Genomic DNA, 21,226 nt, shown 5'->3' with positions numbered 1-21,226 from the left:
TTTCGATGGGCATGTCATTGGTGCGATCATACCAGCCCTAATGCACGGGATCCAATCAGAACTCCGCAGTTAAGCGTGCTTGGGCGAGAGTAGTACTAGGATGGGTGACCCCCTGGGAAGTCCTCGTCTTGCACCCCTTTTTATTTTTTGCCCACTTTTTTATTTTTTGATAATATTTATTTTTAATTTTTCGGCTTTTGGCTTTTCCTCTTCGGATAATTTTTTTTCCCCGAAAATAAACCGAGTCCGGAGACTCGCGGTGCCATGCCGCATAGCGGAACAGCGCGTTGAATCCTACGCCAGAACGGCCCCGGCAGCGCGAATATCTCGGGCCGTCGAGGTCTGCTGCTTTGTCATAAAAGGGAGTTTCGAAGGGCATGTCATGGGTGCGATCATACCAGCACTAATGCACCGGATCCCATCAAAACTCCGCAGTTAAGCGTGCTTGGGCGAGAGTAGTACTAGGATGGGTGACCCCCTGGGAAGTCCTCGTGTTGCACCCTTTTTATTTTTTTCTCCACTTTTTTATTTTTTGATAATATTTATTTTTAATTTTTCGGCTTTTGGCTTTTCCTCTTCGGATAATTTTTTTTCCCCGAAAATAAACTGAGTCCGGAGACTCGCGGTGCCATGCCGCATAGCGGAACAGCGCGTTGAATCCTACGCCAGAACGGCCCCGGCAGCGCGAATGCCTCGGGCCGTCGAGATCTGCTGCTTTGTCATAAAAGGGAGTTTCGAAGGGCATGTCATGGGTGCGATCATACCAGCACTAATGCACCGGATCCGATCAGAACTCCGCAGTTAAGCGTGCCTGGGCGAGAGTAGTACTAGGATGGGTGACCCCCTAGGAAGTCCTCGTGTTGCACCCTTTTTATTTTTTGCCCGCTTTTTTATTTTTTGATAATATTTATTTTTAATTTTTCGGCTTTTGGCTTTTCCTCTTCGGATAATTTTTTTTTCTCGAAAAAAAACTGAGTCCGGAGACTGGCGGTGCCATGCTGCATAGCGGAACAGCGCGTTGAATCCTACGCCAGAACGGCCCCGGCAGCGCGAATGTCTCGGGCCGTCGCGGTCTGCTGCTTTGTCATAAAAGGGAGTTTCGAAGGGCATGTCATGGGTGCGATCATACCAGCACTAATGCACCGGATCCCATCATAACTCCGCAGTTAAGCGTGCTTGGGCGAGAGAAGTAATAGGATGGGTGACCCCCTCGGAAGTCCTCGTGTTGCACCCTTTTTATTTTTTGCCCGCTTTTTTATTTTTTGATAATATTTATTTTTAATTTTTTGGCTTTTGGCTTTTCCTCTTCGGATAATTTTTTTTCCCGACAATAAACTGAGTCCGGAGACTAGCGGTGCCATGCCGCATAGCGGGACCAGCGCGTTGAATCCTACGCCAGAACGGCCCCGGCAGCGTGAATGTCTCGGGCCGTCGAGGTCTGCTGCTTTGTCATAAAAGGGAGTTTCGAAGGGCATATCATGGGTGCGATCATACCAGCACTAATGCACCGGATCCCATCAGAACTCCGCAGTTAAGCGTGCTTGGGCGAGAGTAGTAGTAGGATGGGTGACCCCCTGGGAAGTCCTCGTGTTGCACCCCTTTTATTTTTTGCCCGCTTTTTTATTTTTTGATAACATTTATTTTTAATTTTTTGGCTTTTGGCTTTTCCTCTTCGGATAATTTTTTTCCCCCGAAAATAAACTGAGTCCGGAGACTCGCGGTGCCATGCCGCATAGCGGAACAGCGCGTTGAATCCTACGCCAGAACGGCCCCGGCAGCGCGAATGTCTCGGGCCGTCGAGGTCTGCTGCTTTGTCATAAAAGGGTGTTTCGATGGGCATGTCATGGGTGCGATCATACCAGCCCTAATGCACCGGATCCCATCAGAACTCCGCAGTTAAGCGTGCTTGGGCGAGAGTAGTACTAGGATGGGTGACCCCCTGGGAAGTCCTCGTCTTGCACCCCTTTTTATTTTTTGCCCACTTTTTTATTTTTTGATAATATTTATTTTTAATTTTTCGGCTTTTGGCTTTTCCTCTTCGGATAATTTTTTTCCCCCGAAAATAAACTGAGTCCGGAGACTCGCGGTGCCATGCCGCATAGCGGAACAGCGCGTTGAATCCTACGCCAGAACGGCCCCGGCAGCGCGAATATCTCGGGCCGTCGAGGTCTGCTGCTTTGTCATAAAAGGGAGTTTCGAAGGGCATGTCATGGGTGCGATCATACCAGCACTAATGCACCGGATCCCATCAAAACTCCGCAGTTAAGCGTGCTTGGGCGAGAGTAGTACTAGGATGGGTGACCCCCTGGGATGTCCTCGTGTTGCACCCTTTTTATTTTTTTCTCCACTTTTTTATTTTTTGATAATATTTATTTTTAATTTTTCGGCTTTTGGCTTTTCCTCTTCGGATAATTTTTTTCCCCCGAAAATAAACTGAGTCCGGAGACTGGCGGTGCCATGCCGCATAGCGGGACCAGCGCGTTGAATCCTACGCCAGAACGGCCCCGGCGGCGCGAATGTCTCGGGCCGTCGAGGTCTGCTGCTTTGTCATAAAAGGGAGTTTCGATGGGCATGTCATGGGTGCGATCATACCAGCACTAATGCACCGGATCCGATCAGAACTCCGCAGTTAAGCGTGCCTGGGCGAGAGTAGTACTAGGATGGGTGACCCCCTAGGAAGTCCTCGTGTTGCACCCTTTTTATTTTTTGCCCGCTTTTTTATTTTTTGATAATATTTATTTTTAATTTTTCGGCTTTTGGCTTTTCCTCTTCGGATAATTTTTTTTTCTCGAAAAAAAACTGAGTCCGGAGACTGGCGGTGCCATGCTGCATAGCGGAACAGCGCGTTGAATCCTACGCCAGAACGGCCCCGGCAGCGCGAATGTCTCGGGCCGTCGCGGTCTGCTGCCTTGTCATAAAAGGGAGTTTCGAAGGGCATGTCATGGGTGCGATCATACCAGCACTAATGCACCGGATCCCATCATAACTCCGCAGTTAAGCGTGCTTGGGCGAGAGAAGTAATAGGATGGGTGACCCCCTCGGAAGTCCTCGTGTTGCACCCTTTTTATTTTTTGCCCGCTTTTTTATTTTTTGATAATATTTATTTTTAATTTTTTGGCTTTTGGCTTTTCCTCTTCGGATAATTTTTTTTCCCGACAATAAACTGAGTCCGGAGACTAGCGGTGCCATGCCGCATAGCGGGACCAGCGCGTTGAATCCTACGCCAGAACGGCCCCGGCAGCGTGAATGTCTCGGGCCGTCGAGGTCTGCTGCTTTGTCATAAAAGGGAGTTTCGAAGGGCATATCATGGGTGCGATCATACCAGCACTAATGCACCGGATCCCATCAGAACTCCGCAGTTAAGCGTGCTTGGGCGAGAGTAGTAGTAGGATGGGTGACCCCCTGGGAAGTCCTCGTGTTGCACCCCTTTTATTTTTTGCCCGCTTTTTTATTTTTTGATAACATTTATTTTTAATTTTTTGGCTTTTGGCTTTTCCTCTTCGGATAATTTTTTTCCCCCGAAAATAAACTGAGTCCGGAGACTCGCGGTGCCATGCCGCATAGCGGAACAGCGCGTTGAATCCTACGCCAGAACGGCCCCGGCAGCGCGAATGTCTCGGGCCGTCGAGGTCTGCTGCTTTGTCATAAAAGGGTGTTTCGATGGGCATGTCATGGGTGCGATCATACCAGCCCTAATGCACCGGATCCCATCAGAACTCCGCAGTTAAGCGTGCTTGGGCGAGAGTAGTACTAGGATGGGTGACCCCCTGGGAAGTCCTCGTCTTGCACCCCTTTTTATTTTTTGCCCGCTTTTTTATTTTTTGATAATATTTATTTTTAATTTTTCGGCTTTTGGCTTTTCCTCTTCGGATAATTTTTTTCCCCCGAAAATAAACTGAGTCCGGAGACTCGCGGTGCCATGCCGCATAGCGGAACAGCGCGTTGAATCCTACGCCAGAACGGCCCCGGCAGCGCGAATATCTCGGGCCGTCGAGGTCTGCTGCTTTGTCATAAAAGGGAGTTTCGAAGGGCATGTCATGGGTGCGATCATACCAGCACTAATGCACCGGATCCCATCAAAACTCCGCAGTTAAGCGTGCTTGGGCGAGAGTAGTACTAGGATGGGTGACACCCTGGGATGTCCTCGTGTTGCACCCTTTTTATTTTTTTCTCCACTTTTTTATTTTTTGATAATATTTATTTTTAATTTTTCGGCTTTTGGCTTTTCCTCTTCGGATAATTTTTTTCCCCCGAAAATAAACTGAGTCCGGAGACTGGCGGTGCCATGCCGCATAGCGGGACCAGCGCGTTGAATCCTACGCCAGAACGGCCCCGGCGGCGCGAATGTCTCGGGCCGTCGAGGTCTGCTGCTTTGTCATAAAAGGGAGTTTCGATGGGCATGTCATGGGTGCGATCATACCAGCACTAATGCACCGGATCCCATCAGAACTCCGCAGTTAAGCGTGCTTGGGCGAGAGTAGTACTAGGATGGGTGACCTCCTGGGAAGTCCTCGTGTTGCACCCCTTTTATTTTTTGCCCGCTTTTTTATTTTTTGATAACATTTATTTTTAATTTTTTGGCTTTTGGCTTTTCCTCTTCGGATAATTTTTTTCCCCCGAAAATAAACTGAGTCCGGAGACTCGCGGTGCCATGCCGCATAGCGGAACAGCGCGTTGAATCCTACGCCAGAACGGCCCCGGCAGCGCGAATGTCTCGGGCCGTCGAGGTCTGCTGCCTTGTCATAAAAGGGTGTTTCGATGGGCATGTCATTGGTGCGATCATACCAGCCCTAATGCACGGGATCCAATCAGAACTCCGCAGTTAAGCGTGCTTGGGCGAGAGTAGTACTAGGATGGGTGACCCCCTGGGAAGTCCTCGTCTTGCACCCCTTTTTATTTTTTGCCCACTTTTTTATTTTTTGATAATATTTATTTTTAATTTTTCGGCTTTTGGCTTTTCCTCTTCGGATAATTTTTTTTCCCCGAAAATAAACCGAGTCCGGAGACTCGCGGTGCCATGCCGCATAGCGGAACAGCGCGTTGAATCCTACGCCAGAACGGCCCCGGCAGCGCGAATATCTCGGGCCGTCGAGGTCTGCTGCTTTGTCATAAAAGGGAGTTTCGAAGGGCATGTCATGGGTGCGATCATACCAGCACTAATGCACCGGATCCCATCAAAACTCCGCAGTTAAGCGTGCTTGGGCGAGAGTAGTACTAGGATGGGTGACCCCCTGGGAAGTCCTCGTGTTGCACCCTTTTTATTTTTTTCTCCACTTTTTTATTTTTTGATAATATTTATTTTTAATTTTTCGGCTTTTGGCTTTTCCTCTTCGGATAATTTTTTTCCCCCGAAAATAAACTGAGTCCGGAGACTGGCGGTGCCATGCCGCATAGCGGGACCAGCGCGTTGAATCCTACGCCAGAACGGCCCCGGCGGCGCGAATGTCTCGGGCCGTCGAGGTCTGCTGCTTTGTCATAAAAGGGAGTTTCGATGGGCATGTCATGGGTGCGATCATACCAGCACTAATGCACCGGATCCCATCAGAACTCCGCAGTTAAGCGTGCTTGGGCGAGAGTAGTACTAGGATGGGTGACCTCCTGGGAAGTCCTCGTGTTGCACCCCTTTTATTTTTTGCCCGCTTTTTTATTTTTTGATAATATTTTTTTTTTAATTTTTCGGCTTTTGGCTTTTCCTCTTCGGATAATTTTTTTCCCCCGAAAAAAAACTGAGTCCGGAGACTCGCGGTGCCATGCCGCATAGCGGAACAGCGCGTTGAATCCTACGCCAGAACGGCCCCGGCAGCGCGAATGCCTCGGGCCGTCGAGATCTGCTGCTTTGTCATAAAAGGGAGTTTCGAAGGGCATGTCATGGGTGCGATCATACCAGCACTAATGCACCGGATCCCATCATAACTCCGCAGTTAAGCGTGCTTGGGCGAGAGTAGTACTAGGATGGGTGACCCCCTCGGAAGTCCTCGTGTTGCACCCTTTTTATTTTTTGCCCGCTTTTTTATTTTTTGATAATATTTATTTTTAATTTTTTGGCTTTTGGCTTTTCCTCTTCGGATAATTTTTTTTCCCGACAATAAACTGAGTCCGGAGACTAGCGGTGCCATGCCGCATAGCGGGACCAGCGCGTTGAATCCTACGCCAGAACGGCCCCGGCAGCGTGAATGTCTCGGGCCGTCGAGGTCTGCTGCTTTGTCATAAAAGGGAGTTTCGAAGGGCATATCATGGGTGCGATCATACCAGCACTAATGCACCGGATCCCATCAGAACTCCGCAGTTAAGCGTGCTTGGGCGAGAGTAGTAGTAGGATGGGTGACCCCCTGGGAAGTCCTCGTGTTGCACCCCTTTTATTTTTTGCCCGCTTTTTTATTTTTTGATAACATTTATTTTTAATTTTTTGGCTTTTGGCTTTTCCTCTTCGGATAATTTTTTTCCCCCGAAAATAAACTGAGTCCGGAGACTCGCGGTGCCATGCCGCATAGCGGAACAGCGCGTTGAATCCTACGCCAGAACGGCCCCGGCAGCGCGAATGTCTCGGGCCGTCGAGGTCTGCTGCTTTGTCATAAAAGGGTGTTTCGATGGGCATGTCATGGGTGCGATCATACCAGCCCTAATGCACCGGATCCCATCAGAACTCCGCAGTTAAGCGTGCTTGGGCGAGAGTAGTACTAGGATGGGTGACCCCCTGGGAAGTCCTCGTCTTGCACCCCTTTTTATTTTTTGCCCGCTTTTTTATTTTTTGATAATATTTATTTTTAATTTTTCGGCTTTTGGCTTTTCCTCTTCGGATAATTTTTTTCCCCCGAAAATAAACTGAGTCCGGAGACTCGCGGTGCCATGCCGCATAGCGGAACAGCGCGTTGAATCCTACGCCAGAACGGCCCCGGCAGCGCGAATATCTCGGGCCGTCGAGGTCTGCTGCTTTGTCATAAAAGGGAGTTTCGAAGGGCATGTCATGGGTGCGATCATACCAGCACTAATGCACCGGATCCCATCAAAACTCCGCAGTTAAGCGTGCTTGGGCGAGAGTAGTACTAGGATGGGTGACCCCCTGGGATGTCCTCGTGTTGCACCCTTTTTATTTTTTGCCCGCTTTTTTATTTTTTGATAATATTTATTTTTAATTTTTTGGCTTTTGGCTTTTCCTCTTCGGATAATTTTTTTCCCCCGACAATAAACTGAGTCCGGAGACTGGCGGTGCCATGCCGCATAGCGGGACCAGCGCGTTGAATCCTACGCCAGAACGGCCCCGGCGGCGTGAATGTCTCGGGCCGTCGAGGTCTGCTGCTTTGTCATAAAAGGGAGTTTTGAAGGGCATGTCATGGGTGCGATCATACCAGCACTAATGCACCGGATCCCATCAGAACTCCGCAGTTAAGCGTGCTTGGGCGAGAGTAGTACTAGGATGGGTGACCTCCTGGGAAGTCCTCGTGTTGCACCCCTTTTATTTTTTGCCCGCTTTTTTATTTTTTGATAATATTTTTTTTTTAATTTTTCGGCTTTTGGCTTTTCCTCTTCGGATAATTTTTTTCCTCCGAAAATAAACTGAGTCCGGAGACTCGCGGTGCCATGCCGCATAGCGGAACAGCGCGTTGAATCCTACGCCAGAACGGCCCCGGCAGCGCGAATGCCTCGGGCCGTCGAGGTCTGCTGCTTTGTCATAAAAGGGTGTTTCGATGGGCATGTCATGGGTGCGATCATACCAGCACTAATGCACCGGATCCCATCAGAACTCCGCAGTTAAGCGTGCTTGGGCGAGAGTAGTACTAGGATGGGTGACCCCCTGGGAAGTCCTCGTCTTGCACCCCTTTTTATTTTTTGCCCGCTTTTTTATTTTTTGATAATATTTATTTTTAATTTTTCGGCTTTTGGCTTTTCCTCTTCGGATAATTTTTTTCCCCCGAAAATAAACTGAGTCCGGAGACTCGCGGTGCCATGCTGCATAGCGGAACAGCGCGTTGAATCCTACGCCAGAACGGCCCCGGCAGCGCGAATATCTCGGGCCGTCGAGGTCTGCTGCTTTGTCATAAAAGGGAGTTTCGAAGGGCATGTCATGGGTGCGATCATACCAGCACTAATGCACCGGATCCCATCAAAACTCCGCAGTTAAGCGTGCTTGGGCGAGAGTAGTACTAGGATGGGTGACCCCCTGGGAAGTCCTCGTGTTGCACCCTTTTTATTTTTTTCTCCACTTTTTTATTTTTTGATAATATTTATTTTTAATTTTTCGGCTTTTGGCTTTTCCTCTTCGGATAATTTTTTTCCCCCGAAAATAAACTGAGTCCGGAGACTCGCGGTGCCATGCCGCATAGCGGGACCAGCGCGTTGAATCCTACGCCAGAACGGCCCCGGCGGCGCGAATGTCTCGGGCCGTCGAGATCTGCTGCTTTGTCATAAAAGGGAGTTTCGATGGGCATGTCATGGGTGCGATCATACCAGCACTAATGCACCGGATCCCATCAGAACTCCGCAGTTAAGCGTGCTTGGGCGAGAGTAGTACTAGGACGGGTGACCCCCTGGGAAGTCCTCGTGTTGCACCCCTTTTATTTTTTGCCCGCTTTTTTATTTTTTGATAATATTTATTTTTAATTTTTCGGCTTTTGGCTTTTCCTCTTCGGATAATTTTTTTCCCCCGAAAATAAACTGAGTCCGGAGACTCGCGGTGCCATGCCGCATAGCGGAACAGCGCGTTGAATCCTACGCCAGAACGGCCCCGGCAGCGCGAATGTCTCGGGCCGTCGAGGTCTGCTGCTTTGTCATAAAAGGGAGTTTCGAAGGGCATGTCATGGGTGCGATCATACCAGCACTAATGCACCGGATCCGATCAGAACTCCGCAGTTAAGCGTGCTTGGGCGAGAGTAGTACTAGGATGGGTGACCCCCTGGAAAGTCCTCGTGTTGCACCCTTTTTATTTTTTGCCCGCTTTTTTATTTTTTGATAATATTTATTTTTAATTTTTCGGCTTTTGGCTTTTCCTCTTCGGATAATTTTTTTTTCTCGAAAATAAACTGAGTCCGGAGACTGGCGGTGCCATGCTGCATAGCGGAACAGCGCGTTGAATCCTACGCCAGAACGGCCCCGGCAGCGCGAATGTCTCGGGCCGTCGCGGTCTGCTGCTTTGTCATAAAAGGGAGTTTCGAAGGGCATGTCATGGGTGCGATCATACCAGCACTAATGCACCGGATCCCATCATAACTCCGCAGTTAAGCGTGCTTGGGCGAGAGAAGTACTAGGATGGGTGACCCCCTAGGAAGTCCTCGTGTTGCACCCTTTTTATTTTTTGCCCGCTTTTTTATTTTTTGATAATATTTATTTTTAATTTTTTGGCTTTTGGCTTTTTCTCTTCCGATAATTTTTTCCCCCCGAAAATAAACTGAGTCCGGAGACTGGCGGTGCCATGCCGCATAGCGGAACAGCGCGTTGAATCATACGCCAGAACGGCCCCGGTAGCGCGAATGTCTCGGGCCGTCGAGGTCTGCTGCTTTGTCTTAAAAGGGAGTTTCGAAGGGCATGTCTTGGGTGCGATCATACCAGCACTAATGCACCGGATCCCATCAGAACTCCGCAGTTAAGCGTGCACCGGATCCCATCAGAACTCCGCAGTTAAGCGTGCTTGGGCGAGAGTAGTACTAGGATGGGTGACCCCCTGGGAAGTCCTCGTGTTGCACCCTTTTTATTTTTTGCCCGCTTTTTTATTTTTTGATAATATTTATTTTTAATTTTTCGGGTTTTGGCTTTTCCTCTTCGGATAATTTTTTTCCCCCGACAATAAACTGAGTCCGGAGACTGGCGGTGCCATGCCGCATAGCGGGACCAGCGCGTTGAATCCTACGCCAGAACGGCCCCGGCAGCGTGAATGTCTCGGGCCGTCGAGGTCTGCTGCTTTGTCATAAAAGGAAGTTTCGAAGGGCATGTCCTGGGTGCGATCATACCAGCACTAATGCACCGGATCCCATCAAAACTCCGTAGTTAAGCGTGCTTGGGCGAGAGTAGTACTAGGATGGGTGACCCCCTGGGAAGTCCTCGTGTTGCACCCTTTTTATTTTTTGCCCGCTTTTTTATTTTTTGATAATATTTATTTTTAATTTTTCGGCTTTTGGCTTTTCCTCTTCGGATAATTTTTTTTTTCCGAAAATAAACTGAGTCCGGAGACTGGCGGTGCCATGCCGCATAGCGGAACAGCGCGTTGAATCCTACGCCAGAACGGCCCCGGCAGCGCGAATGTCTCGGGCCGTCGCGGTCTGCTGCTTTGTCATAAAAGGGAGTTTCGAAGGGCATGTCATGGGTGCGATCATACCAGCACTAATGCACCGGATCCCATCATAACTCCGCAGTTAAGCGTGCTTGGGCGAGAGAAGTACTAGGATGGGTGACCCCCTGGGAAGTCCTCGTGTTGCACCCTTTTTATTTTTTGCCCGCTTTTTTATTTTTTGATAATATTTATTTTTAATTATTTGGCTTTTGGCTTTTCCTCTTCGGATAATTTTTTCCCCCCGAAAATAAACTGAGTCCGGAGGCTGGCGGTGCCATGCCGCATAGCGGAACAGCGCGTTGAATCCTACGCCAGAACGGCCCCGGCAGCGCGAATGTCTCGGGCCGTCGAGGTCTGCTGCTTTGTCATAAAAGGGAGTTTCGAAGGGCATGTCATGGGTGCGATCATACCAGCACTAATGCACCGGATCCCATCAGAACTCCGCAGTTAAGCGTGCTTGGGCGAGAGTAGTACTAGGATGGGTGACCCCTTGGGAAGTCCTCGTGTTGCACCCCTTTTATTTTTTGCCCGCTTTTTTATTTTTTGATAACATTTATTTTTTATTTTTCGGCTTTTGGCTTTTCCTCTTCGGATAATTTTTTTCCCCCGAAAATAAACTGAGTCCGGAGACTGGCGGTGCCATGCCGCATAGCGGAACAGCGTGTTGAATCCTACGCCAGAACGGCCCCGGCAGCGCGAATGTCTCGGGCCGTCGAGGTCTGCTGCTTTGTCATAAAAGGGAGTTTCGAAGGGCATGTCTTGGGTGCGATCATACCAGCACTAATGCACCGGATCCCATCAGAACTCCGCAGTTAAGCGTGCTTGGGCGAGAGTAGTACTAGGATGGGTGACCCCCTGGGAAGTCCTCGTGTTGCACCTTTTTTATTTTTTTCTCCACTTTTTTATTTTTTGATAATATTTATTTTTAATTTTTCGGCTTTTGGCTTTTCCTCTTCGGATAATTTTTTTCCCCCGAAAATAAACTGAGTCCGGAGACTGGCGGTGCCATGCCGCAAAGCGGGACCAGCGCGTTGAATCCTACGCCAGAACGGCCCCGGCGGCGCGAATGTCTCGGGCCGTCGAGGTCTGCTGCTTTGTCATAAAAGGGAGTTTCGATGGGCATGTCATGGGTGCGATCATACCAGCACTAATGCACCGGATCCCATCAGAACTCCGCAGTTAAGCGTGCTTGGGCGAGAGTAGTACTAGGATGGGTGACCCCCTGGGAAGTCCTCGTGTTGCACCCCTTTTATTTTTTGCCCGCTTTTTTATTTTTTGATAATATTTATTTTTAATTTTTCGGCTTTTGGCTTTTCCTCTTCGGATAATTTTTTTCCCCCGAAAATAAACTGAGTCCGGAGACTCGCGGCGCCATGCCGCATAGCGGAACAGCGCGTTAAATCCTACGCCAGAACGGCCCCGGCAGCGCGAATGTCTCGGGCCGTCGAGGTCTGCTGCTTTGTCATAAAAGGGTGTTTCGATGGGCATGTCATCGGTGCGATCATACCAGCACTAATGCACCGGATCCCATCAGAACTCCGCAGTTAAGCGTGCTTGGGCGAGAGTAGTACTAGGATGGGTGACCCCCTGGGAAGTCCTCGTGTTGCACCCTTTTATTTTTTGCCCGCTTTTTTATTTTTTGATAATATTTATTTTTAATTTTTCGGCTTTTGGCTTTTCCTCTTCGGATAATTTTTTTCCCCCGAAAATAAACTGAGTCCGGAGACTCGCGGTGCCATGCCGCATAGCGGAACAGCGCGTTGAATCCTACGCCAGAACGGCCCCGGCAGCGCGAATGTCTCGGGCCGTCGAGGTCTGCTGCTTTGTCATAAAAGGGAGTTTCGAAGGGCATGTCATGGGTGCGATCATACCAGCACTAATGCACCGGATCCCATCAAAACTCCGCAGTTAAGCGTGCTTGGGCGAGAGTAGTACTAGGATGGGTGACCCCCTGGGAAGTCCTCGTGTTGCACCCTTTTTATTTTTTTCTCCACTTTTTTATTTTTTGACAATATTTATTTTTAATTTTTCGGCTTTTGGCTTTTCCTCTTCGGATAATTTTTTTCCCCCGAAAATAAACTGAGTCCGGAGACTGGCGGTGCCATGCCGCATAGCGGGACCAACGCGTTGAATCCTACGCCAGAACGGCCCCGGCGGCGCGAATGTCTCGGGCCTTCGAGGTCTGCTGCTTTGTCATAAAAGGGAGTTTCGATGGGCATGTCATGAGTGCGATCATACCAGCACTAATGCACCGGATCCCATCAGAACTCCGCAGTTAAGCGTGCTTGGGCGAGAGTAGTACTAGGATGGGTGACCCCCTGGGAAGTCCTCGTGTTGCACCCCTTTTATTTTTTGCCCGCTTTTTTATTTTTTGATAATATTTATTTTTAATTTTTCGGCTTTTGGCTTTTCCTCTTCGGATAATTTTTTTCCCCCGAAAATAAACTGAGTCCGGAGACTCGCGGTGCCATGCCGCATAGCGGAACAGCGCGTTGAATCCTACGCCAGAACGGCCCCGGCAGCGCGAATGCCTCGGGCCGTCGAGATCTGCTGCTTTGTCATAAAAGGGAGTTTCGAAGGGCATGTCGTGGGTGTGATCATACCAGCACTAATGCACCGGATCCGATCAGAACTCCGCAGTTAAGCGTGCTTGGGCGAGAGTAGTACTAGGATGGGTGACCCCCTGGGAAGTCCTCGTGTTGCACCCTTTTTATTTTTTGCCCGCTTTTTTATTTTTTGATAATATTTATTTTTAATTTTTTGGCTTTTGGCTTTTCCTCTTCGGATAATTTTTCCCCCCCGAAAATAAACTGAGTCCGGAGACTGGCGGTGCCATGCCGCATAGCGGGACCAGCGCGTTGAATCCTACGCCAGAACGGCCCCGGCGGCGCGAATGTCTCGGGCCGTCGAGGTCTGCTGCTTTGTCATAAAAGGGAGTTTCGATGGGCATGTCATGGGTGCGATCATACCAGCACTAATGCACCGGATCCCATCAGAACTCCGCAGTTAAGCGTGCTTGGGCGAGAGTAGTACTAGGATGGGTGACCCCCTGGGAAGTCCTCGTGTTGCACCCTTTTTATTTTTTTCTCCACTTTTTTATTTTTTGACAATATTTATTTTTAATTTTTCGGCTTTTGGCTTTTCCTCTTCGGATAATTTTTTTCCCCCGAAAATAAACTGAGTCCGGAGACTGGCGGTGCCATGCCGCATAGCGGGACCAGCGCGTTGAATCCTGCGCCAGAACGGCCCCGGCGGCGCGAATGTCTCGGGCCGTCGAGGTCTGCTGCTTTGTCATAAAAGGGAGTTTCGATGGGCATGTCATGGGTGCGATCATACCAGCACTAATGCACCGAATCCCATCAGAACTCCGCAGTTAAGCGTGCTTGGGCGAGAGTAGTACTAGGATGGGTGACCCCCTGGGAAGTCCTCGTGTTGCACCCCTTTTATTTTTTGCCCGCTTTTTTATTTTTTGATAATATTTATTTTTAATTTTTTGGCTTTTGGCTTTTCCTCTTCGGATAATTTTTTTCTCCCGAAAATAAACTGAGTCCGGAGACTCGCGGTGCCATGCTGCATAGCGGAACAGCGCGTTGAATCCTACGCCAGAACGGCCCCGGCAGCGCGAATGCCTCGGGCCGTCGAGATCTGCTGCTTTGTCATAAAAGGGAGTTTCGAAGGGCATGTCATGGGTGCGATCATACCAGCACTAATGCACCGGATCCGATCAGAACTCCGCAGTTAAGCGTGCTTGGGCGAGAGTAGTACTAGGATGTGTGACCCCCTGGGAAGTCCTCGTGTTGCACCCTTTTTATTTTTTGCCCGCTTTTTTATTTTTTGATAATATTTATTTTTAATTTTTCGGCTTTTGGCTTTTCCTCTTCGGATAATTTTTTTTTTCCGAAAATAAACTGAGTCCGGAGACTGGCGGTGCCATGCCGCAGAGCGGAATAGCGCGTTGAATCCTACGCCAGAACGGCCCCGGCAGCGCGAATGTCTCGGGCCGTCGCGGTCTGCTGCTTTGTCATAAAAGGGAGTTTCGAAGGGCATGTCATGGGTGCGATCATTCCAGCACTAATGCACCGGATCCCATCATAACTCCGCAGTTAAGCATGCTTGGGCGAGAGGAGTACTAGGATGGGTGACCCCCTGGGAAGTCCTCGTGTTGCACCCTTTTTATTTTTTGCCCGCTTTTTTATTTTTTGATAATATTTATTTTTAATTTTTTGGCTTTTGGCTTTTCCTCTTCGGATAATTTTTTCCTCCCGAAAATAAACTGAGTCCGGAGACTGGCGGTGCCATGCCGCATAGCGGAACAGCGCGTTGAATCCTACGCCAGAACGGCCCCGGCAGCGTGAATGTCTCGGGCCGTCGAGGTCTGCTGCTTTGTCATAAAAGGGAGTTTCGAAGGGCATGTCATGGGTGCGATCATACCAGCACTAATGCACCGGATCCCATCAGAACTCCGTAGTTAAGCGTGCTTGGGCGAGAGTAGTACTAGGATGGGTGACCCCCTGAAAAGTCCTCGTGTTGCACCCTTTTTATTTTTTGCCCGTTTTTTTATTTTTTGATAATATTTATTTTTAATTTTTCGGCTTTTGGCTTTTCCTCTTCCGATAATTTTTTTTTTTCCGAAAATAAACTGAGTCCGGAGACTGGCGGTGCCATGCCGCATAGCGGAACAGCGCGTTGAATCCTACGCCAGAACGGCCCCGGCAGCGCGAATGTCTCGGGCCGTCGCGGTCTGCTGCTTTGTCATAAAAGGGAGTTTCGAAGGGCATGTCATGGGTGTGATCATTCCAGCACTAATGCACCGGATCCCATCATAACTCCGCAGTTAAGCGTGCTTGGGCGAGAGGAGTACTAGGATGGGTGACCCCCTGGGAAGTCCTCGTGTTGCACCCTTTTTATTTTTTGCCCGCTTTTTTATTTTTTGATAATATTTATTTTTAATTTTTTGGCTTTTGGCTTTTCCTCTTCGGATAATTTTTCCCCCCCGAAAATAAACTGAGTCCGGAGACTGGCGGTGCCATGCCGCATAGCGGGACCAGCGCGTTGAATCCTACGCCAGAACGGCCCCGGCAGCGTGAATGTCTCGGGCCGTCGAGGTCTGCTGCTTTGTCATAAAAGGGAGTTTCGAAGGGCATGTCATGGGTGCGATCATACCAGCACTAATGCACCGGATCCCATCAGAACTCCGTAGTTAAGCGTGCTTGGGCGAGAGGTGTACTAGGATGGGTGACCCCCTGGGAAGTCCTCGTGTTGCACCCTTTTTATTTTTTGCCCGCTTTTTTATTTTTTGATAATATTTATTTTTAATTTTTCGGCTTTTGGCTTTTCCTCTTCGGATAATTTTTTTTTTCCGAAAATAAACTGAGTCCGGAGACTGGCGGTGCCATGCCGCATAGCGGAACAGCGCGTTGAATCCTACGCCAGAACGGCCCCGGCAGCGCGAATGTCTCGGGCCGTCGCGGTCTGCTGCTTTGTCATAAAAGGGAGTTTCGAAGGGCATGTCATGGGTGCGATCATTCCAGCACTAATGCACCGGATCCCATCATAACTCCGCAGTTAAGCGTGCTTGGGCGAGAGGAGTACTAGGATGGGTGACCCCCTGGGAAGTCCTCGTGTTGCACCCTTTTTATTTTTTGCCCGCTTTTTTATTTTTTGATAATATTTATTTTTAATTTTTTGGCTTTTGGCTTTTCCTCTTCGGATAATTTTTTTCTCCCGAAAATAAACTGAGTCCGGAGACTGGCGGGGCCATGCCGCATAGCGGAACAGCGCGTTGAATCCTACGCCAGAACGGCCCCGGCAGCGCGAATGTCTCGGGCCGTCGAGGTCTGCTGCTTTGTCATAAAAGGGAGTTTCGAAGGGCATGTCATGGGTGCGATCATACCAGCACTAATGCACCGGATCCCATCAGAACTCCGCAGTTAAGCGTGCTTGGGCGAGAGTAGTACTAGGATGGGTGACCCCCTGGGAAGTCCTCGTGTTGCACCCCTTTTATTTTTTGCCCGCTTTTTTATTTTTTGATAACATTTATTTTTTATTTTTCGGCTTTTGGCTTTTCCTCTTCGGATAATTTTTTTCCCCCGAAAATAAACTGAGTCCGGAGACTGGCGGTGCCATGCCGCATAGCGGAACGGCGTGTTGAATCCTACGCCAGAACGGCCCCGGCAGCGCGAATGTCTCGGGCCATCGAGGTCTGCTGCTTTGTCATAAAAGGGAGTTTCGAAGGGCATGTCTTGGGTGCGATCATACCAGCACTAATGCACCAGATCCCATCAGAACTCCGCAGTTAAGCGTGCTTGGGCGAGAGTAGTACTAGGATGGGTGACCCCCTCGGAAGTCCTCGTGTTGCACCCTTTTTATTTTTTTCTCCACTTTTTTATTTTTTGATAATATTTATTTTTAATTTTTCGGCTTTTGGCTTTTCCTCTTCGGATAATTTTTTTCCCCCGAAAATAAACTGAGTCCGGAGACTGGCGGTGCCATGCCGCATAGCGGGACCAGCGCGTTGAATCCTACGCCAGAACGGCCCCGGCGGCACGAATGTCTCGGGCCGTCGAGGCCTGCTGCTTTGTCATAAAAGGGAGTTTCGATGGGCATGTCATGGGTGCGATCATACCAGCACTAATGCACCGGATCCCATCAAAACTCCGCAGTTAAGCGTGCTTGGGCGAGAGTAGTACTAGGATGGGTGACCCCCTGGGAAGTCCTCGTGTTGCACCCCTTTTATTTTTCGCCCGCTTTTTTATTTTTTGATAATATTTATTTTTAATTTGTCGGCTTTTGGCTTTTCCTCTTCGGATAATTTTCCCCCCCCGAAAATAAACTGAGTCCGGAGACTGGCGGTGCCATGCCGCATAGCGGGACCAGCGCGTTGAATCCTACGCCAGAACGGCCCCGGCAGCGTGAATGTCTCGGGCCGTCGAGGTCTGCTGCTTTGTCATAAAAGGGAGTTTCGAAGGGCATGTCATGGGTGCGATCATACCAGCACTAATGCACCGGATCCCATCAGAACTCCGTAGTTAAGCGTGCTTGGGCGAGAGGTGTACTAGGATGGGTGACCCCCTGGGAAGTCCTCGTGTTGCACCCTTTTTATTTTTTGCCCGCTTTTTTATTTTTTGATAATATTTATTTTTAATTTTTCGGCTTTTGGCTTTTCCTCTTCGGATAATTTTTTTTTTCCGAAAATAAACTGAGTCCGGAGACTGGCGGTGCCATGCCGCATAGCGGAACAGCGCGTTGAATCCTACGCCAGAACGGCCCCGGCAGCGCGAATGTCTCGGGCCGTCGCGGTCTCCTGCTTTGTCATAAAAGGGAGTTTCGAAGGGCATGTCATGGGTGCGATCATTCCAGCACTAATGCACCGGATCCCATCATAACTCCGCAGTTAAGCGTGCTTGGGCGAGAGGAGTACTAGGATGGGTGACCCCCTGGGAAGTCCTCGTGTTGCACCCTTTTTATTTTTTGCCCGCTTTTTTATTTTTTGATAATATTTATTTTTAATTTTTTGGCTTTTGGCTTTTCCTCTTCGGATAATTTTTTCCTCCCGAAAATAAACTGAGTCCGGAGACTGGCGGGGCCATGCCGCATAGCGGAACAGCGCGTTGAATCCTACGCCAGAACGGCCCCGGCAGCGCGAATGTCTCGGGCCGTCGAGGTCTGCTGCTTTGTCATAAAAGGGAGTTTCGAAGGGCATGTCATGGGTGCGATCATACCAGCACTAATGCACCGGATCCCATCAGAACTCCGCAGTTAAGCGTGCTTGGGCGAGAGTAGTACTAGGATGGGTGACCCCCTGGGAAGTCCTCGTGTTGCACCCCTTTTATTTTTTGCCCGCTTTTTTATTTTTTGATAACATTTATTTTTTATTTTTCGGCTTTTGGCTTTTCCTCTTCGGATAATTTTTTTCCCCCGAAAATAAACTGAGTCCGGAGACTGGCGGTGCCATGCCGCATAGCGGAACGGCGTGTTGAATCCTACGCCAGAACGGCCCCTGCAGCGCGAATGTCTCGGGCCATCGAGGTCTGCTGCTTTGTCATAAAAGGGAGTTTCGAAGGGCATGTCTTGGGTGCGATCATACCAGCACTAATGCACCAGATCCCATCAGAACTCCGCAGTTAAGCGTGCTTGGGCGAGAGTAGTACTAGGATGGGTGACCCCCTCGGAAGTCCTCGTGTTGCACCCTTTTTATTTTTTTCTCCACTTTTTTATTTTTTGATAATATTTATTTTTAATTTTTCGGCTTTTGGCTTTTCCTCTTCGGATAATTTTTTTCCCCCGAAAATAAACTGAGTCCGGAGACTGGCGGTGCCATGCCGCATAGCGGGACCAGCGCGTTGAATCCTACGCCAGAACGGCCCCGGCGGCACGAATGTCTCGGGCCGTCGAGGCCTGCTGCTTTGTCATAAAAGGGAGTTTCGATGGGCATGTCATGGGTGCGATCATACCAGCACTAATGCACCGGATCCCATCAAAACTCCGCAGTTAAGCGTGCTTGGGCGAGAGTAGTACTAGGATGGGTGACCCCCTGGGAAGTCCTCGTGTTGCACCCCTTTTATTTTTCGCCCGCTTTTTTATTTTTTGATAATATTTATTTTTAATTTGTCGGCTTTTGGCTTTTCCTCTTCGGATAATTTTTTTCCCCCGAAAATAAACTGAGTCCGGAGACTCGCGGTGCCATGCCGCATAGCGGAACAGCGCGTTGAATCCTACGCCAGAACGGCCCCGGCAGCGCGAATGCCTCGGGCCGTCGAGGTCTGCTGCATTGTCATAAAAGGGAGTTTCGAAGGGCATGTCATGGGTGAGATCATACCAGCACTAATGCACCGGATCCGATCAGAACTCCGCAGTTAAGCGTGCTTGGGCGAGAGTAGTACTAGGATGGGTGACCCCCTGGGAAGTCCTCGTGTTGCACCATTTTTATTTTTTGCCCGCTTTTTTATTTTTTGATAATATTTATTTTTAATTTTTCGGCTTTTGGCTTTTCCTCTTCGGATAATTTTTTTTCCCCGAAAATAAACTGAGTCCGGAGACACGCGGTGCCATGCCGCATAGCGGAACAGCGCGTTGAATCCTACGCCAGAACGGCCCCGGCAGCGCGAATGTCTCGGGCCGTCGAGGTCTGCTGCTTTGTCATAAAAGGGAGTTTCGAAGGGCATGTCATGGGTGCGATCAAACCAGCACTAATGCACCGGATCCCATCAAAACTCCGCAGTTAAGCGTGCTTGGGCGAGAGTAGTACTAGGATGGGTGACCCCCTGGGAAGTCCTCGTGTTGCACCCTTTTTATTTTTTTCTCCACTTTTTTATTTTTTGACAATATTTATTTTTAATTTTTCGGCTTTTGGCTTTTCCTCTTCGGATAATTTTTTTCCCCCGAAAATAAACTGAGTCCGGAGACTGGCGGTGCCATGCCGCATAGCGGGACCAGCGCGTTGAATCCTACGCCAGAACGGCCCCGGCGGCGCGAATGTCTCGGGCCGTCGAGGTCTGCTGCTTTGTCATAAAAGGGAGTTTCGATGGGCATGTCATGGGTGCGATCATACCAGCACTAATGCACCGGATCCCATCAGAACTCCGCAGTTAAGCGTGCTTGGGCGAGAGTAGTACTAGGATGGGTGACCCCCTGGGAAGTCCTCGTGTTGCACCCTTTTTATTTTTTTCTCCACTTTTTTATTTTTTGACAATATTTATTTTTAATTTTTCGGCTTTTGGCTTTTCCTCTTCGGATAATTTTTTTCCCCCGAAAATAAACTGAGTCCGGAGACTGGCGGTGCCATGCCGCATAGCGGGACCAGCGCGTTGAATCCTGCGCCAGAACGGCCCCGGCGGCGCGAATGTCTCGGGCCGTCGAGGTCTGCTGCTTTGTCATAAAAGGGAGTTTCGATGGGCATGTCATGGGTGCGATCATACCAGCACTAATGCACCGGATCCCATCAGAACTCCGCAGTTAAGCGTGCTTGGGCGAGAGTAGTACTAGGATGGGTGACCCCCTGGGAAGTCCTCGTGTTGCACCCCCTGGGAAGTCCTCGTGTTGCACCCCTTTTATTTTTTGCCCGCTTTTTTATTTTTTGATAATATTTATTTTTAATTTTTTGGCTTTTGGCTTTTCCTCTTCGGATAATTTATTTCTCCCGAAAATAAACTGAGTCCGGAGACTCGCGGTGCCATGCCGCATAGCGGAACAGCGCGTTGAATCCTACGCCAGAACGGCCCCGGCAGCGCGAATGCCTCGGGCCGTCGAGATCTGCTGCTTTGTCATAAAAGGGAGTTTCGAAGGGCATGTCATGGGTGCGATCATACCAGCACTAATGCACCGGATCCGATCAGAACTCCGCAGTTAAGCGTGCTTGGGCGAGAGTAGTACTAGGATGTGTGACCCCCTGGGAAGTCCTCGTGTTGCACCCTTTTTATTTTTTGCCCGCTTTTTTATTTTTTGATAATATTTATTTTTAATTTTTCGGCTTTTGGCTTTTCCTCTTCGGATAATTTTTTTTTTCCGAAAATAAACTGAGTCCGGAGACTGGCGGTGCCATGCCGCAGAGCGGAATAGCGCGTTGAATCCTACGCCAGAACGGCCCCGGCAGCGCGAATGTCTCGGGCCGTCGCGGTCTGCTGCTTTGTCATAAAAGGGAGTTTCGAAGGGCATGTCATGGGTGCGATCATTCCAGCACTAATGCACCGGATCCCATCATAACTCCGCAGTTAAGCATGCTTGGGCGAGAGGAGTACTAGGATGGGTGACCCCCTGGGAAGTCCTCGTGTTGCACCCTTTTTATTTTTTGCCCGCTTTTTTATTTTTTGATAATATTTATTTTTAATTTTTTGGCTTTTGGCTTTTCCTCTTCGGATAATTTTTTCCTCCCGAAAATAAACTGAGTCCGGAGACTGGCGGTGCCATGCCGCATAGCGGAACAGCGCGTTGAATCCTACGCCAGAACGGCCCCGGCAGCGCGAATGT

The 21,226-nt window shown here is 49.3% G+C and overlaps 48 non-coding genes and 10 pseudogenes across 48 annotated transcripts; all 58 read left to right on the top strand.

The window, feature by feature from the left end:
• Window positions 1-18: 18 nt before the first annotated feature.
• Window positions 19-137, top strand: LOC149759019 (5S ribosomal RNA; annotated as a pseudogene).
• Window positions 138-384: 247 nt separating this feature from the next.
• LOC149759018 (5S ribosomal RNA) lies at window positions 385-503 on the top strand. Its single transcript, XR_016404848.1, has one exon. It is a non-coding gene; the product is annotated as a 5S ribosomal RNA (ribosomal RNA).
• A 247-nt stretch (window positions 504-750) lies between these two features.
• Window positions 751-869, top strand: LOC149759017 (5S ribosomal RNA). Its single transcript, XR_016406988.1, has one exon. It is a non-coding gene; the product is annotated as a 5S ribosomal RNA (ribosomal RNA).
• A 246-nt stretch (window positions 870-1,115) lies between these two features.
• Window positions 1,116-1,234, top strand: LOC149759016 (5S ribosomal RNA; annotated as a pseudogene).
• Window positions 1,235-1,480: 246 nt separating this feature from the next.
• On the top strand, window positions 1,481-1,599 carry LOC149759015 (5S ribosomal RNA). The gene has a single exon (XR_016401200.1). It is a non-coding gene; the product is annotated as a 5S ribosomal RNA (ribosomal RNA).
• A 246-nt stretch (window positions 1,600-1,845) lies between these two features.
• On the top strand, window positions 1,846-1,964 carry LOC149759014 (5S ribosomal RNA). Its single transcript, XR_016405575.1, has one exon. It is a non-coding gene; the product is annotated as a 5S ribosomal RNA (ribosomal RNA).
• Window positions 1,965-2,211: 247 nt separating this feature from the next.
• LOC149759013 (5S ribosomal RNA) lies at window positions 2,212-2,330 on the top strand. The gene has a single exon (XR_016408002.1). It is a non-coding gene; the product is annotated as a 5S ribosomal RNA (ribosomal RNA).
• Window positions 2,331-2,578: 248 nt separating this feature from the next.
• Window positions 2,579-2,697, top strand: LOC149759012 (5S ribosomal RNA). Its single transcript, XR_016406987.1, has one exon. It is a non-coding gene; the product is annotated as a 5S ribosomal RNA (ribosomal RNA).
• A 246-nt stretch (window positions 2,698-2,943) lies between these two features.
• Window positions 2,944-3,062, top strand: LOC149759011 (5S ribosomal RNA; annotated as a pseudogene).
• Window positions 3,063-3,308: 246 nt separating this feature from the next.
• LOC149759010 (5S ribosomal RNA) lies at window positions 3,309-3,427 on the top strand. The gene has a single exon (XR_016401199.1). It is a non-coding gene; the product is annotated as a 5S ribosomal RNA (ribosomal RNA).
• A 246-nt stretch (window positions 3,428-3,673) lies between these two features.
• Window positions 3,674-3,792, top strand: LOC149759009 (5S ribosomal RNA). Its single transcript, XR_016405574.1, has one exon. It is a non-coding gene; the product is annotated as a 5S ribosomal RNA (ribosomal RNA).
• A 247-nt stretch (window positions 3,793-4,039) lies between these two features.
• Window positions 4,040-4,158, top strand: LOC149759008 (5S ribosomal RNA; annotated as a pseudogene).
• A 248-nt stretch (window positions 4,159-4,406) lies between these two features.
• LOC149759007 (5S ribosomal RNA) lies at window positions 4,407-4,525 on the top strand. Its single transcript, XR_016410322.1, has one exon. It is a non-coding gene; the product is annotated as a 5S ribosomal RNA (ribosomal RNA).
• A 246-nt stretch (window positions 4,526-4,771) lies between these two features.
• LOC149759006 (5S ribosomal RNA) lies at window positions 4,772-4,890 on the top strand (annotated as a pseudogene).
• Window positions 4,891-5,137: 247 nt separating this feature from the next.
• LOC149759005 (5S ribosomal RNA) lies at window positions 5,138-5,256 on the top strand. Its single transcript, XR_016404847.1, has one exon. It is a non-coding gene; the product is annotated as a 5S ribosomal RNA (ribosomal RNA).
• Window positions 5,257-5,504: 248 nt separating this feature from the next.
• Window positions 5,505-5,623, top strand: LOC149759004 (5S ribosomal RNA). The gene has a single exon (XR_016410311.1). It is a non-coding gene; the product is annotated as a 5S ribosomal RNA (ribosomal RNA).
• A 247-nt stretch (window positions 5,624-5,870) lies between these two features.
• On the top strand, window positions 5,871-5,989 carry LOC149759003 (5S ribosomal RNA). The gene has a single exon (XR_016408254.1). It is a non-coding gene; the product is annotated as a 5S ribosomal RNA (ribosomal RNA).
• Window positions 5,990-6,235: 246 nt separating this feature from the next.
• On the top strand, window positions 6,236-6,354 carry LOC149759002 (5S ribosomal RNA). The gene has a single exon (XR_016401198.1). It is a non-coding gene; the product is annotated as a 5S ribosomal RNA (ribosomal RNA).
• Window positions 6,355-6,600: 246 nt separating this feature from the next.
• Window positions 6,601-6,719, top strand: LOC149759001 (5S ribosomal RNA). The gene has a single exon (XR_016405573.1). It is a non-coding gene; the product is annotated as a 5S ribosomal RNA (ribosomal RNA).
• A 247-nt stretch (window positions 6,720-6,966) lies between these two features.
• LOC149759000 (5S ribosomal RNA) lies at window positions 6,967-7,085 on the top strand. Its single transcript, XR_016408001.1, has one exon. It is a non-coding gene; the product is annotated as a 5S ribosomal RNA (ribosomal RNA).
• A 247-nt stretch (window positions 7,086-7,332) lies between these two features.
• Window positions 7,333-7,451, top strand: LOC149758999 (5S ribosomal RNA). The gene has a single exon (XR_016410300.1). It is a non-coding gene; the product is annotated as a 5S ribosomal RNA (ribosomal RNA).
• A 247-nt stretch (window positions 7,452-7,698) lies between these two features.
• Window positions 7,699-7,817, top strand: LOC149758998 (5S ribosomal RNA). Its single transcript, XR_016402051.1, has one exon. It is a non-coding gene; the product is annotated as a 5S ribosomal RNA (ribosomal RNA).
• Window positions 7,818-8,064: 247 nt separating this feature from the next.
• On the top strand, window positions 8,065-8,183 carry LOC149758997 (5S ribosomal RNA). Its single transcript, XR_016404846.1, has one exon. It is a non-coding gene; the product is annotated as a 5S ribosomal RNA (ribosomal RNA).
• A 248-nt stretch (window positions 8,184-8,431) lies between these two features.
• LOC149758996 (5S ribosomal RNA) lies at window positions 8,432-8,550 on the top strand. Its single transcript, XR_016401570.1, has one exon. It is a non-coding gene; the product is annotated as a 5S ribosomal RNA (ribosomal RNA).
• A 246-nt stretch (window positions 8,551-8,796) lies between these two features.
• On the top strand, window positions 8,797-8,915 carry LOC149758995 (5S ribosomal RNA). Its single transcript, XR_016407542.1, has one exon. It is a non-coding gene; the product is annotated as a 5S ribosomal RNA (ribosomal RNA).
• Window positions 8,916-9,161: 246 nt separating this feature from the next.
• LOC149758994 (5S ribosomal RNA) lies at window positions 9,162-9,280 on the top strand. The gene has a single exon (XR_016408226.1). It is a non-coding gene; the product is annotated as a 5S ribosomal RNA (ribosomal RNA).
• A 246-nt stretch (window positions 9,281-9,526) lies between these two features.
• Window positions 9,527-9,680, top strand: LOC149758993 (5S ribosomal RNA; annotated as a pseudogene).
• A 247-nt stretch (window positions 9,681-9,927) lies between these two features.
• LOC149758992 (5S ribosomal RNA) lies at window positions 9,928-10,046 on the top strand. Its single transcript, XR_016404945.1, has one exon. It is a non-coding gene; the product is annotated as a 5S ribosomal RNA (ribosomal RNA).
• A 246-nt stretch (window positions 10,047-10,292) lies between these two features.
• On the top strand, window positions 10,293-10,411 carry LOC149758991 (5S ribosomal RNA). Its single transcript, XR_016406598.1, has one exon. It is a non-coding gene; the product is annotated as a 5S ribosomal RNA (ribosomal RNA).
• Window positions 10,412-10,657: 246 nt separating this feature from the next.
• On the top strand, window positions 10,658-10,776 carry LOC149758990 (5S ribosomal RNA). The gene has a single exon (XR_016412698.1). It is a non-coding gene; the product is annotated as a 5S ribosomal RNA (ribosomal RNA).
• Window positions 10,777-11,022: 246 nt separating this feature from the next.
• On the top strand, window positions 11,023-11,141 carry LOC149758989 (5S ribosomal RNA). The gene has a single exon (XR_016400930.1). It is a non-coding gene; the product is annotated as a 5S ribosomal RNA (ribosomal RNA).
• A 248-nt stretch (window positions 11,142-11,389) lies between these two features.
• LOC149758988 (5S ribosomal RNA) lies at window positions 11,390-11,508 on the top strand. The gene has a single exon (XR_016409107.1). It is a non-coding gene; the product is annotated as a 5S ribosomal RNA (ribosomal RNA).
• Window positions 11,509-11,754: 246 nt separating this feature from the next.
• LOC149758987 (5S ribosomal RNA) lies at window positions 11,755-11,873 on the top strand. Its single transcript, XR_016403030.1, has one exon. It is a non-coding gene; the product is annotated as a 5S ribosomal RNA (ribosomal RNA).
• A 245-nt stretch (window positions 11,874-12,118) lies between these two features.
• On the top strand, window positions 12,119-12,237 carry LOC149758986 (5S ribosomal RNA). The gene has a single exon (XR_016404845.1). It is a non-coding gene; the product is annotated as a 5S ribosomal RNA (ribosomal RNA).
• Window positions 12,238-12,485: 248 nt separating this feature from the next.
• Window positions 12,486-12,604, top strand: LOC149758985 (5S ribosomal RNA). Its single transcript, XR_016401763.1, has one exon. It is a non-coding gene; the product is annotated as a 5S ribosomal RNA (ribosomal RNA).
• Window positions 12,605-12,850: 246 nt separating this feature from the next.
• Window positions 12,851-12,969, top strand: LOC149758984 (5S ribosomal RNA). Its single transcript, XR_016405183.1, has one exon. It is a non-coding gene; the product is annotated as a 5S ribosomal RNA (ribosomal RNA).
• Window positions 12,970-13,216: 247 nt separating this feature from the next.
• LOC149758983 (5S ribosomal RNA) lies at window positions 13,217-13,335 on the top strand. Its single transcript, XR_016411930.1, has one exon. It is a non-coding gene; the product is annotated as a 5S ribosomal RNA (ribosomal RNA).
• A 248-nt stretch (window positions 13,336-13,583) lies between these two features.
• Window positions 13,584-13,702, top strand: LOC149758982 (5S ribosomal RNA). The gene has a single exon (XR_016404527.1). It is a non-coding gene; the product is annotated as a 5S ribosomal RNA (ribosomal RNA).
• Window positions 13,703-13,948: 246 nt separating this feature from the next.
• Window positions 13,949-14,067, top strand: LOC149758981 (5S ribosomal RNA). The gene has a single exon (XR_016408154.1). It is a non-coding gene; the product is annotated as a 5S ribosomal RNA (ribosomal RNA).
• Window positions 14,068-14,313: 246 nt separating this feature from the next.
• On the top strand, window positions 14,314-14,432 carry LOC149758980 (5S ribosomal RNA; annotated as a pseudogene).
• Window positions 14,433-14,678: 246 nt separating this feature from the next.
• LOC149758979 (5S ribosomal RNA) lies at window positions 14,679-14,797 on the top strand. The gene has a single exon (XR_016403890.1). It is a non-coding gene; the product is annotated as a 5S ribosomal RNA (ribosomal RNA).
• Window positions 14,798-15,044: 247 nt separating this feature from the next.
• On the top strand, window positions 15,045-15,163 carry LOC149758978 (5S ribosomal RNA; annotated as a pseudogene).
• A 247-nt stretch (window positions 15,164-15,410) lies between these two features.
• LOC149758977 (5S ribosomal RNA) lies at window positions 15,411-15,529 on the top strand. The gene has a single exon (XR_016403833.1). It is a non-coding gene; the product is annotated as a 5S ribosomal RNA (ribosomal RNA).
• Window positions 15,530-15,775: 246 nt separating this feature from the next.
• Window positions 15,776-15,894, top strand: LOC149758976 (5S ribosomal RNA). Its single transcript, XR_016408760.1, has one exon. It is a non-coding gene; the product is annotated as a 5S ribosomal RNA (ribosomal RNA).
• A 246-nt stretch (window positions 15,895-16,140) lies between these two features.
• On the top strand, window positions 16,141-16,259 carry LOC149758975 (5S ribosomal RNA). Its single transcript, XR_016409106.1, has one exon. It is a non-coding gene; the product is annotated as a 5S ribosomal RNA (ribosomal RNA).
• A 246-nt stretch (window positions 16,260-16,505) lies between these two features.
• LOC149758974 (5S ribosomal RNA) lies at window positions 16,506-16,624 on the top strand. The gene has a single exon (XR_016406264.1). It is a non-coding gene; the product is annotated as a 5S ribosomal RNA (ribosomal RNA).
• Window positions 16,625-16,872: 248 nt separating this feature from the next.
• LOC149758973 (5S ribosomal RNA) lies at window positions 16,873-16,991 on the top strand. Its single transcript, XR_016404668.1, has one exon. It is a non-coding gene; the product is annotated as a 5S ribosomal RNA (ribosomal RNA).
• Window positions 16,992-17,238: 247 nt separating this feature from the next.
• On the top strand, window positions 17,239-17,357 carry LOC149758972 (5S ribosomal RNA). Its single transcript, XR_016403832.1, has one exon. It is a non-coding gene; the product is annotated as a 5S ribosomal RNA (ribosomal RNA).
• Window positions 17,358-17,603: 246 nt separating this feature from the next.
• LOC149758971 (5S ribosomal RNA) lies at window positions 17,604-17,722 on the top strand. Its single transcript, XR_016408759.1, has one exon. It is a non-coding gene; the product is annotated as a 5S ribosomal RNA (ribosomal RNA).
• Window positions 17,723-17,968: 246 nt separating this feature from the next.
• LOC149758970 (5S ribosomal RNA) lies at window positions 17,969-18,087 on the top strand. Its single transcript, XR_016409105.1, has one exon. It is a non-coding gene; the product is annotated as a 5S ribosomal RNA (ribosomal RNA).
• Window positions 18,088-18,333: 246 nt separating this feature from the next.
• LOC149758969 (5S ribosomal RNA) lies at window positions 18,334-18,452 on the top strand. The gene has a single exon (XR_016406263.1). It is a non-coding gene; the product is annotated as a 5S ribosomal RNA (ribosomal RNA).
• Window positions 18,453-18,700: 248 nt separating this feature from the next.
• On the top strand, window positions 18,701-18,819 carry LOC149758968 (5S ribosomal RNA). Its single transcript, XR_016404667.1, has one exon. It is a non-coding gene; the product is annotated as a 5S ribosomal RNA (ribosomal RNA).
• A 246-nt stretch (window positions 18,820-19,065) lies between these two features.
• LOC149758967 (5S ribosomal RNA) lies at window positions 19,066-19,184 on the top strand (annotated as a pseudogene).
• A 246-nt stretch (window positions 19,185-19,430) lies between these two features.
• On the top strand, window positions 19,431-19,549 carry LOC149758966 (5S ribosomal RNA). The gene has a single exon (XR_016407187.1). It is a non-coding gene; the product is annotated as a 5S ribosomal RNA (ribosomal RNA).
• A 248-nt stretch (window positions 19,550-19,797) lies between these two features.
• On the top strand, window positions 19,798-19,916 carry LOC149758965 (5S ribosomal RNA). Its single transcript, XR_016411929.1, has one exon. It is a non-coding gene; the product is annotated as a 5S ribosomal RNA (ribosomal RNA).
• Window positions 19,917-20,164: 248 nt separating this feature from the next.
• Window positions 20,165-20,283, top strand: LOC149758964 (5S ribosomal RNA). The gene has a single exon (XR_016409104.1). It is a non-coding gene; the product is annotated as a 5S ribosomal RNA (ribosomal RNA).
• Window positions 20,284-20,554: 271 nt separating this feature from the next.
• Window positions 20,555-20,673, top strand: LOC149758963 (5S ribosomal RNA). Its single transcript, XR_016408153.1, has one exon. It is a non-coding gene; the product is annotated as a 5S ribosomal RNA (ribosomal RNA).
• Window positions 20,674-20,919: 246 nt separating this feature from the next.
• On the top strand, window positions 20,920-21,038 carry LOC149758962 (5S ribosomal RNA; annotated as a pseudogene).
• The last annotated feature ends 188 nt before the right edge of the window (window positions 21,039-21,226 follow it).

This window comes from Phoenix dactylifera, chromosome 4 (genome assembly GCF_051530095.1).
Source record: "Phoenix dactylifera cultivar Ajwa chromosome 4, Ajwa_hap1_PhDact_Kaust_v1.1, whole genome shotgun sequence".
Taxonomy (NCBI): Eukaryota; Viridiplantae; Streptophyta; class Magnoliopsida; order Arecales; family Arecaceae; genus Phoenix; species Phoenix dactylifera.
Note: the sequence above shows the minus strand (reverse complement) of the source record. Positions and strands in the feature narration are given on the sequence as shown.